Here is a 10,719-nt window from a genome sequence, read left to right as displayed (position 1 = left end):
TTTGCAGTGTCCTGTGATTTTGGTTGTACGAACTTATCTCTCAGCATTTCTTTCTGTTGAATAAAATCTTGTCCTCATCAGAAATGATGGCTCAGACCTCCAAAATAAAGTTGAGTGAAACAAAACTTTCCAGGAGTTCCTCTTCATCTGAATGCTGCTTTACTTTGTAGTGGGCTATGGCCCTCTGCTCTGACCTAATAAATCTGTCTGACTTATAAGGGCAGAGTAACTGTGGTTAACAATGAGGTCAGCCAGCTCCTTGTAACCTACACTTGACCTTTGTGGAAGCCATGAGGAGGCATGCGTGACCACTCCTGGGTGTGTTCGGTGTTTGTGCCCATTGTTCCAGGGCATGTCGGCATAGCAGGTTTTCTATTTATTTATTTATTTATTTATTTATTTTACTGTGTGGGCTCTCTCGAGTCTGCAACTAAGAAGGAAAAAGAGCTTTGCCCTCAAAATATTTTAGGAAAACTGATTCTCATAACGGCCTAATTCATTTCATCCATTCATGAGAAAGGCAGAGATCGCTTTGAATCATCATATTGACCTATTACAGAGGCATTCCAAACTACAGAGGCTTAATGTGGCCTTTGGGCATTCAGGCTGGACAACGGCCCCCTACTCACTATTCACTATTGACCATTCACTAGTGACAGGACACTTCTCAACAGCATCTTCTCATTAGGAGAAATATCTGCAAAACATCCTCATGGTCTGACATTACACTTATTAGCATGTGTTTGAGATAGATAAGATGTAGACATCTCATATGAATCATGTGATAACAGAAAGAAATTGCAGAATAGTTCATAAAACAGTCATGATATCTGTTCAATCTCTTTGGGTCAAAGTTTACAGCATGAGATTAAAAGCTCTCTGGAGACACTGAGGGTGATTTCAGCAAGACAATAAATCTACAAGTTGCAATGAGTAAGGTCAGGACACAATTTACCAACACAACTAAAAATGGAAGAATTTTTTTGGAATAAGAACATGAATAGTTTTTGCAAAGTTAAAACATTATTCTTCATTAAATTGTTGAGGTTTTTTAACCATAGTGGCTTTTAACATTGAATTGCTATAAACTATGACCATTGTATCAGTCAGGACAATATATCAGGACATTTGAGAAAAAGAAATCATGAAAACCCACAAAGTCTGTTTCAAAATATAAATTTAGTGCCCCCATAGGGATCAAATGTAGCCCCATTTTGCAAGATTTTGCTTCTTACTTTCTCTGTCTAGCCTGTATTTACTCCCACTCAATGGCACAATGATATTGAAAATGAAAAAAAAGAGGGGGGAGGTGAAAAAAAAAAAAAAAAAAAAAGTTTGACATGAATACATGAAAATATCTGGTCATGATGAGATTAATTATTTATTTGACCTTCACTAGCCATAAATTGTAGCAAGAGTACAGTTTGTTTTAAATGTCAGATCTTTTAAATGTAACTGTACCACTTTACAGCACAGATGAAGTCAGTGCGACACAGACCAGCTAACAGAGACAGAGAGAGAGAGCGAGAGAGAGAGAGAGAGAGAGAGAGAGAGAGAGAGAGCGCTTTGTCCCATGTGGGCAACTGCAGATGGCAGCATACCACTGTGGCCTTTGAAACCGAGGAGGCATTTCTCCAAAAGTCTCTACACATGCATCAACAGGAATGCCATTAATGAATTTCTAATGTTCCACTCTGACACAGAAAAATGTCTCCCAACAGTTATAGCTTGAGGTCTGTTCCTGCCGCTGTTACAAGTAAACTTACTACTCCTTTTACTGCTGCTGCATGTTCAACTCCCACAAGACTTCAGGTCACTATGACCCAGACGAAATCCCCAGAGGCAGCCAAAGAAGACACAGTCTGCAATGGAAACCCTTTGGCAGTAGTGTTGAAACACCAGCTTTGGTGGTAGGAAATTCTGTCACATTTCATAGTAAGATGAAATCCACTCTCACGTGCCTGCAAAAACCTCTTAGTGCGGCGCGTTTCTTCTTTTGATGATGACTGTGATGATGATTATCACTGCCTCAACAGCGACCAGCCTCAGGAATGTCTGGGCATCGTGCAGGTGATAGCAATTATGTCATCTGAGCTGTTTGAGGTCATATCCTGTGTGACATCATGATATTATGATCCTTTCACTGAACAAATATCCTCAAGTATTATTGGGGGAAAGGATGACTTCATCTCTAAATATTGTTGTAATACACTCCATAAAAGAATGAGGGCATCGATGGCCTGTGAATACCACAAAACCACAGGTGACCCTTTGGCTTTTTGTCTGATGATGATTCCTGTTATTATGGAGAAATGTGACTTCTTTGAATTCTCCATGAAACACAGAGTCACTATGATTTGATTTCAGATTTAACATTTGCAAATAACTACCCATTTTCAGAGGTCACTTTGAAATTCATTTGATTTGCAACAGGGATAAACAGTTCTAATCTCTATAATAAATAGAAAAGACAAAAAAAGCACAGTGACACTAAAATGACATCATGATGAAATTAGTCTGTTGATCCACGTGATTTCAGAACATTCCTTTTCCCAGGCCTTCTCTGAACCTAAAGTCCAAAATCTGGCAAATCAAACAGAGTTATCTGCTCAAGGGCAGCCTGAGCTAAGCAAAGTTTTTTGCTCCCTGCCTGGAAGTATAATTCACATGAAAGTGACTGCAGTGGAAATGTGTGTGCATGAGCGGTGCGCTTGTGCATGCATGTATGTGAGTGTGTCATGTGTTTCTGTGCAGGTATTTTTTTTACGTTTTTTTTGTCTAAGTGCAGTTATGTGCATACGTGACTTGTGTGTTATAGAACGACAAGAAAACCGAGAGAAAGAGGCTGGTGGAAGTGAAGGTAGAGTAGGGGAGGTCGGAAAACATTTATGAAGGATTTTAAAGAATGAGGGGTGAAAAAAAACAAACTTGCCTGTGATAAAGTGAGGACAGAAACATCGTTAGTGATTGAGATTATTGAATATTTTTAAGTTTTTGATCCAGTGCATGTGTAAGACTTGTTACTTATAGGAATGAAGGGGGAAATGTAAATAATAAGCTGAACTAACAAAAGTTTATCCATTTGGATTAAACTCATTATTCCAACGATGTTTGACCTAAACTTTATAGGCTATTACACGTAATTTGAGCTTGCGGTCAAATCAGCACAAATATACTGACTCTTAAATTAACTTTAATTATTAATCTCGCAGAAAATGTAACTGTTGTTTCAAATGTTGTCTGAATGACTTTGTGCTTTTGTTTTGAAATGCTACTGTGGTCAAATTAGGCAAAAAATGTTGTATCTTTTTTTTGATGTACTAGAACATGATTTTTGATAAATAAGTGATAGTAATAAGAAATTGACAACAAAGATATGAGTTTTATTCTGCTTTTTAATCAATGAACATGTATTGAATTTGTGAATGAAGGCTTTCGAAGATCTGATCAAAGATCAAGGTCCGTACCCCCGACGGAAGGAAATGTTGGACAGTGGCGTGTGAGCAGTTGGAGTGGTTTAGCTGTGGGCAGGGTTGGATGTTCGCAGAATGAGTTCATGGAGTTTATGACCACGTCGTCTACTCTCTGCACCAATCGCAGTCAGGGTGGAGTTTGGCTTCTCCCTCTAATGGTCGATCCGCTGTTAATCATCAGCCCCGACAGACAGCATCTTGGTGTTTGGGCTTCCTGTCCCGCCACACGTCCTGTTCCCAGGAATAACAGCCAGACTTCTGGTGTCAACCTCAGAGGTTTGGATACAGATCTGTAAATGTCTGCCATGAGCTGCAGGGGCAGGTCTACTCAGTGTTTAGCACAGAGCCAAAGAAAGCTGCCAAGAAATAGGTACGGAGAGGAGATGGTGTAACATTTATCAAGTCTATACTAGTTAAATAAGCGTTAGATTTTTTTTCTCATTAAATTCCAAATGACTTTCAAATGAGGTGTGGTTTGATTTAATTGTTTTTGTTTGTGGTTGCCTACAGCAAATCAGAAGTCTGAGGATTATGAGTGATAACCTAGCTATGTAGTTACATGAGATTTAAGGATAGGTTCACATAGTCCCTGTAATTGTTAATGCTGTCCATACTGGCTGTATAGAGTTCCCTTCCTAAAGTGATTACTTGTTTGTGACAATATCTTCTTAGTGTGTAACAATGCATTTCAAATTTCACCTGACCCTGATATGAGGCCTCTGTAGAATGCGTTTGACAAATCAAGTGGGTTTCTTCCAAGTTTGTGTTTTTAAATATGAAGTTCCCTCTTTGTGTTCAGTGTTTCTATAGAAACACAAAGGGGAACCTTTCTACTAAAAAGACTTTGAAAGATACCGTCTTAATTTGTATAATTTTGAGGGATCTCTTCAGGGCCATGGTCGACACAATTACAAGCAAAACGTGGGTATTGTTTTAAGACTTGAAAAAAATGTGAAGCGATCCTTCAATCAGAAAACTCTCCCCATTGAAAACAAATGAACAAGTGGCAGTACTACTTTAGTTTACAAAAACTGTCACTATGGTAATGTTTGTTGATTTATAAATATTACCCAGTACTCTGGCAATAACACAGAATGGATACCATGCCAACCTTTTTTCTTTTTTTTCTGCTGTTTTTGCTTGTTTTTGATTAAAAACAAACATGAATTTGTTCCACTGAATCTGCAGTTGAGTCCTCAGCCTCAGTATTTTAAAGGGATGGTTCTAGGCTTTTTGATGCGGGCTTGTGTGAGGTAGTCATGCACAGTCGGTACGTTACCTGCATTAGATCCTGAGCAACGTACTCCCAGTTAGGAGATCCAACCAGGGACACCCAGCAGACTAGCATAGCTCTGTGTTGCACTTTCCTTGGGCACCGTATTCCTATGCACGAGTGCACCTATGGAGCGCACTGTGTTACGTCGCTTTTTAATTCACTCAGCTGACTGTGGCTGCGGCATAATACAGCGCCTTGCTCAGAATTTAATGCAGCTAATGTAAAGAATATTCACAACTGCCTCACACAACCCCACATCAAAAAACCCGGACAATCCCTTTTAGTGAATTGCAACGTTTCCACTAGACCAGTTAACGTGTCCTTTGTGCTATGAACACACTCCCTTAGAGAGTGCAATGTGCGTCTTCTCAAATTGCAGAATCTTTGCATGAAACGAGCCACCATCCATACTCTGGTAAAGGTTAAGGGGTTAGAGGGGGAGAGCAATGGTCAGGCAGAACATCTCAGAGAGAGAGAACAGAATCAATCAATCAACCTTCCACTTCTACGAAAAGACCGGTTGCTGATGAAGCATTGGCATTTCATAATGCTGTGTGAGTGTCAATGATCTCTCCTTGTGTTTGACACGAGAGGTCTTATCAACTCAGCCAACAGATCTTATCAAGACTCTGGTTAATCAGTGACTGGCCACAGCAAGTTGGAGCTTGTGATACTGGAGGGGTCAATGCTGAGCACTGGTGTCCCCCATTACATTGTTCTTGAAGGACCACGAAAGCCAGCTGAATTCAGAGAGGGCTCTGAATGGTTCAGGTTTAGAGCAAGTGTTTGGTTGTTCCTGAGAAAATCATGTGAACGTGTGTACAGTTTGTTCCTCCATCTGAGCTGAGAGCATACTGAGCTAAACACAAACTGAGCTACTGAAACACTCTACTCCACTTGACCTTGGACAGCAGCAGAAGAAGAACTGAACTTGACAGCGATGAAATGATCGGCTCAAGCAGTAAGTCAAGCAGGGAACGTGTCTGACATCGCTTTAACATTCAGGTGAATAATTGACTTTGTGTCACCATATAAACACAGTGGGTGCAGCAATGGGATGACTGGCTCAGAGAGGTTTTCGCAAAAATGTGATTGCTTGAAGTGAAACTAGTCAATGCCCTCAGGGAAAAAATTCTCAATGAACATCTTCCTGACTGAACTTTCACCAAGCTTCATAACTAGAGAAAAGACTTGATACCTTAATTGACCTTTCACTAATCCTCACCCCCAGACAGTCATTGTCAAGTCATAGCTTTACAACAATAACACACAGCAGGCCTGTCAAGCCTTTCTGAGTATGCAAGAATGGTGGACAGGCATCTGATAACAGTGATACTCAAACTCAAACTCTAAAGTGCTCGGAACTGTCTTTTTTTTTTTTATCAGCTTTCCAAAACCAAAAGTGCAAGGAAATGATGAGTTTATCCGCTGTATGGTAAGCTGGTAAGTGTCTGAATGATGCAACCCACCTTGACCCCATTCACCTCCAGTTTTCTTTTCTTAGGGCCAGATGTCAAATATGTCCATTCAGTTCCAGCTCATCAGGAATCTGACTCCGCATCACATCCATCCAGATCATCAGCCAGACTGTTCTTCACATTTACCTCCACCAGCGTCTACACTCCATCAGGGGATTATTCCTTCATAGGTTATGGTATGACTACCTCCATAAAATGATCAAGTCGACAACACTTTCAGTTTTCTGATCTTTCTATGGCTAAGGTTTGGTTATGTGTGGTTTCAAACACAGCTTGTTTATGGTTTGGGAAAGATCATGGTTTGAGTTAAAATGTCTACTAGATTAAGAGACCTCCATTGATATGGCTACAATAGCCACTTGGTTACAGTTGGAGAACAGTGGTGGTCATAGTTTAAAGTAACCAGCGTTGACTGGAAGATTGTCATGTTAAAAGCCAATGGTTTATTGACCCCATCAATCCGCACCAACCTCCTCCCTTTGTGGACTTTGTTGCTCATGCTGTAGCTTTACATCCTCATTTGCTCACACGGACAAAAGTCATAATTACTTTGGCCACTAGAGGGCTTCTTCTATCACGTGCTTGTAAGACATATGTCGTTTTGGGGTATTTGCTGAATCAACGCATTCTCTCATTTTACTCAGGAGGTCAAATCCCCAAAGACTCTGACACACAGTAGATCTTCAACTTTTCCTATTGTGCACATCGTGTCAAATAAATGTCTCCCCTGATTGAAATGTTTAACATATTGAGCAACAATAGTTATCATGACTGTACAAATTTGCAGCAAGATGATTGAGTGTGTGTGTGTGTGTGTGTGTGTGTGTGTGTGTGTGTTTGTGAGAGAGAGAGAGCATGTTGGACATGAGGAGTGAGTTTGAGTGAGGTGGACATTATAAGGGTGGAAGGTCAGGAGCTCACAGCAGGATATCTCTGGGTTTATGGCCTGTGGCTTGAGGTGAGTAAGACACATACGCACATCCGCAGCGAGTCACAGGCACCCTGTTAACATCCACACTCTGTAAAAACTGTGAAAATTTGTCTAATTAGCAGAGTCAGTTTAACATCTTTCTCTTACAGCTGTGAGCAGCACAGTCTGTACCCTGGAAGCTCTATCGGTATTAGTCACGCACACGCACACACACACACACACACACACACACACACACGCACACACACACACACACACACTCAATCATCTTGCTGCAACACACACAGGACAGCAAGACAACTTATTTACAGCATGTCATTTAAGTTTCAGAAAGCAGGATGTTTCGGAGATTCAAACGCTTCCTGTTGTGTTTATTGAAGACGTCTCCTCATGCATTATGTGAGCGGACGCCATTTGAGGTGAGTGCTCTGTTCTTCCTGGCACACTTACTTCTTTGACATCTCAAGAGAGTGCAAGAGAAGGTGAAAACAAAGGAAGACAGCATGCTCAGGCGAGGGAAGAGGACAGAAGGCAGTGGGAAGTTAGTCTGGCAGATAGCTTGCTCTGTTTACGTTAGACTTTCAACTTCTAAAACTTTTAATAGCTTTTAAATTTTTCATGAGATTTGAAGTGAATTTGCACATCTTTCTACTGAAGGCTACTCTTAGGTGGAGCAGCTATGTCGCAAGTATTTCTTCCTCACTTTGAATTGTCAGATGTAAATAGGTGACACATTTTTATACAGCAGTATTATCTGGTATTTCTGTGTTTCAAACATTTTTCTACCTTAAACGTATATGTTCTGACAACCTTACAAAAAAACGTAACATCACCATATTTTTTAGGTGCAAAGAAATATCATTTTCTTCCAATTGCTACCTGCTTCTTTCTTGAACTTACCCTCTGTTTGGGTAGCCTGTTGATAAAATGTCTGGTCAGTCTGTTCTACTTGCTCTAGGTCTATGGGTGTAGATGAGTGGTTCAGGACCATGGACAGAGACTCAGACAAGTGCACAGTCTTGTATTGGATGTTCTGCTGCTGGAGCCTCCCTTTTCCTCTTATCATCATAATTAAGGCTATAATAGGTGATTAGTATATCACTAAAAAGAGACCCTGTATCTGCTGGAAAAATGATGCTGAGGTTCAAGTTCAAAATCTCTCTACAATGTGATTTTAAAAATGTCACACACCAATAGTCCAATAGTCTGAGACCACTTTCAAGTCAGGTCGATTTTTATTTATATGGCGCCAAATCACAACAGAAATGATCCCAAGGCACTTTTCATATACAGCAGGTCTAGACTGTACTCTTTATGATATTGATTGCAGAGAACCTAACAATTCCTGCAAGCAGCTGGTGACAGTGGCAAGGAGAAACTTCCTTTTAAGAAACCTCAAGCAGAACCAGCGTGGGCAGCTGTCTGCCTCGAGCGAGTGAGAGAGAGAGAGAAGGGAAGGAGAGAGAGAGCAGGGGGTCGACTTTCCTATTCACCTGAAGGGAAAGTGGTTTCAGACGTTTGGATTATATATAACCTACTATAACCTGGGTCCATTTTTTTTCTGTTGGCCTTCACTGTTTGTGTGTGTCATGGCACCAGTCATCATAGTGTTCACATTTTCCCAGTCAGTCAGTCAGACATTTTAAAAGTGGAGTGTTTGTGCAGGATCTCAGTCTGTCCCTGCCTTCTGTTTGACAAGCACAAAACCTTGCCAAGATTTGTGCTCCAAACTGTTTTCATTTTCCTTCATTCTGACACTCTGCTGCTTTTTAAATCAGAGAAAATTATTATTTCACAGATTATATCAGATTCTTTAAAAAATGACTTCATACAAAAGCAACAATGGATTTTTGCAGGATTTGTTTTGAGGCGACAGCGAAATTTCTCTCTCCCATGATTAATCACTGGGTGATGTATATTTCTATCTTTAGTTTCATCACTTGCACCACTGTGGCCATGGGTTTACAGCTTTTAGGGAAGTGAAAACATTTTTAAACAGCCACTCAATAGTTACTCAATAGTTTCACTCTCCTGAAGAAATTCTGCAAGAATTTAACTTTGCTGAGCTCACAGTTAAAAAGTGCAGTTGCACAATATAAAAAGAGGATATCCTCCGTATGGAAAAAATGGCATGCCTCATGCACTTTTAAGTAATACTGATTCAGCTATAATTTGAGTTTATATACATACAATTTATACATAAATACATACATTTAAATTTTATGCTATAATGATATCAGAAATTTTAGTGGATGTTTACGAGTTTGGTTACCTGGTAAGTGATCTTTAAACCAGCAGATTGGGTAAGACCTCCAAAGCCTCCAACAGGAGTGGGCCAGTGTTAACTCAACCCTCTCCTGTGGGGACTATTTCTTTCCAGAGGAAGAGATTTCATGGTCACAACAAGTTCTCAGCGGACTGATTTCTTCTTCCTTTGTTTTGCTCTTTCTGTCTCCCATCAGTCCTGCACTTATCTTTCTCATTTTGTCAAACCTCAGTGACAAAAATGATGATGTGTTGCTCATACCAAATCTTTCACATGGGGAAAGTTGTTATATATATTGCATATATATTCACACATTTATAATACTTCAGACTGTTCAGTTCCCTATAGACTGTGCAACCCACATAAGCTTTTTGTTTTAAATATACAAGTGAAATTACTGAAATTGAGGGGAGAAAGAGATGGGAAATACCATGCAAGAAAAAAGCTAGATGTGAACTGGAGACATATTTGGTTAATGGTCGGCACCAAGCAACACATTCATTTTAAAACAGGTATCACAGCAGAAGATGCAGTAACACAGCTCCGCTTAGAGCTCACAGGTGAGTGTGAACAACACGTTCTGCACCTGCAAAAGACCCTGAAACTCCTCATCTCCCCCAGACCCCGAACAACAGACTCATCTTATTCAGCTCATCCATTTCACTCTCTTCATCCATCTCTTTCTCTCTTCTTCCATGTCTGGGCACAGCGCAGCCCTCTGTTCATCACAGGGTAGTCAGTGCCAAAGCTACTGCTCATTACAGCCCCACATCTGCACTCAATAACAGGCCACACTCTGCATGAATAACGGCAGTGTTGCAGACATGAGCGAAATGTCAGTGGAAGACTTTATTACTGTGTGTGTGTGTGTGTGTGTGTGTGTATGTGTGTGTGTGTGTGTGTGTGTGTGTGTGTGTGCGTGTGTGTCTGCTAGGCCTCTCTTCAGGTCCTCGTTGCTCTAGTGCAAAGGCTCTGGGTAACCTAGCTTAACCTCTGACCCTGCTCTTTCCCCCTGTGTGACCCTGCCCCTTGCCCCTGCCTGAACCCCCTTTTACCCCCTTTGCCCCCTCGGCTTCTGGCAGAGATGGATGAGAAGGAGGCCGACAAGAGATCACACGCATTCTGCACCCCTCCTCAAAGAAAACAAAGCGTGTGGCATTTAAGGAAGACTGGGAGACCGAAGCTTTAATCTGACAGGCTGACAGGCCACAGCGGCCTCAGACAGACCTGGGGAACAGCTGAAGAACACAGCGGTACCACACACAGAGGGGAAAGGAGGAAGGTGGGGGGTGGGG

The 10,719-nt window shown here is 41.0% G+C and overlaps 1 long non-coding RNA gene across 1 annotated transcript in view; it reads left to right on the top strand.

The window, feature by feature from the left end:
* The first annotated feature begins 5,334 nt into the window (after positions 1-5,334).
* Positions 5,335-10,719, top strand: part of LOC111661853 (uncharacterized) — a 14,741-nt gene continuing 9,356 nt past the window's right edge. The window contains exons 1-2 of the long non-coding RNA XR_015437816.1: positions 5,335-5,710; positions 6,254-7,577. This is a non-coding gene — a long non-coding RNA (uncharacterized LOC111661853). The remainder of the gene's footprint in view (positions 5,711-6,253; positions 7,578-10,719) is intronic.

Source organism: Seriola lalandi, unplaced genomic scaffold (assembly GCF_002814215.2).
Source record: "Seriola lalandi dorsalis isolate HSWRI2012SDOR001 ecotype SW California unplaced genomic scaffold, Sedor1 jcf7180002054553, whole genome shotgun sequence".
NCBI lineage: Eukaryota > Metazoa > Chordata > Actinopteri > Carangiformes > Carangidae > Seriola > Seriola lalandi.
Note: the sequence above shows the minus strand (reverse complement) of the source record. Positions and strands in the feature narration are given on the sequence as shown.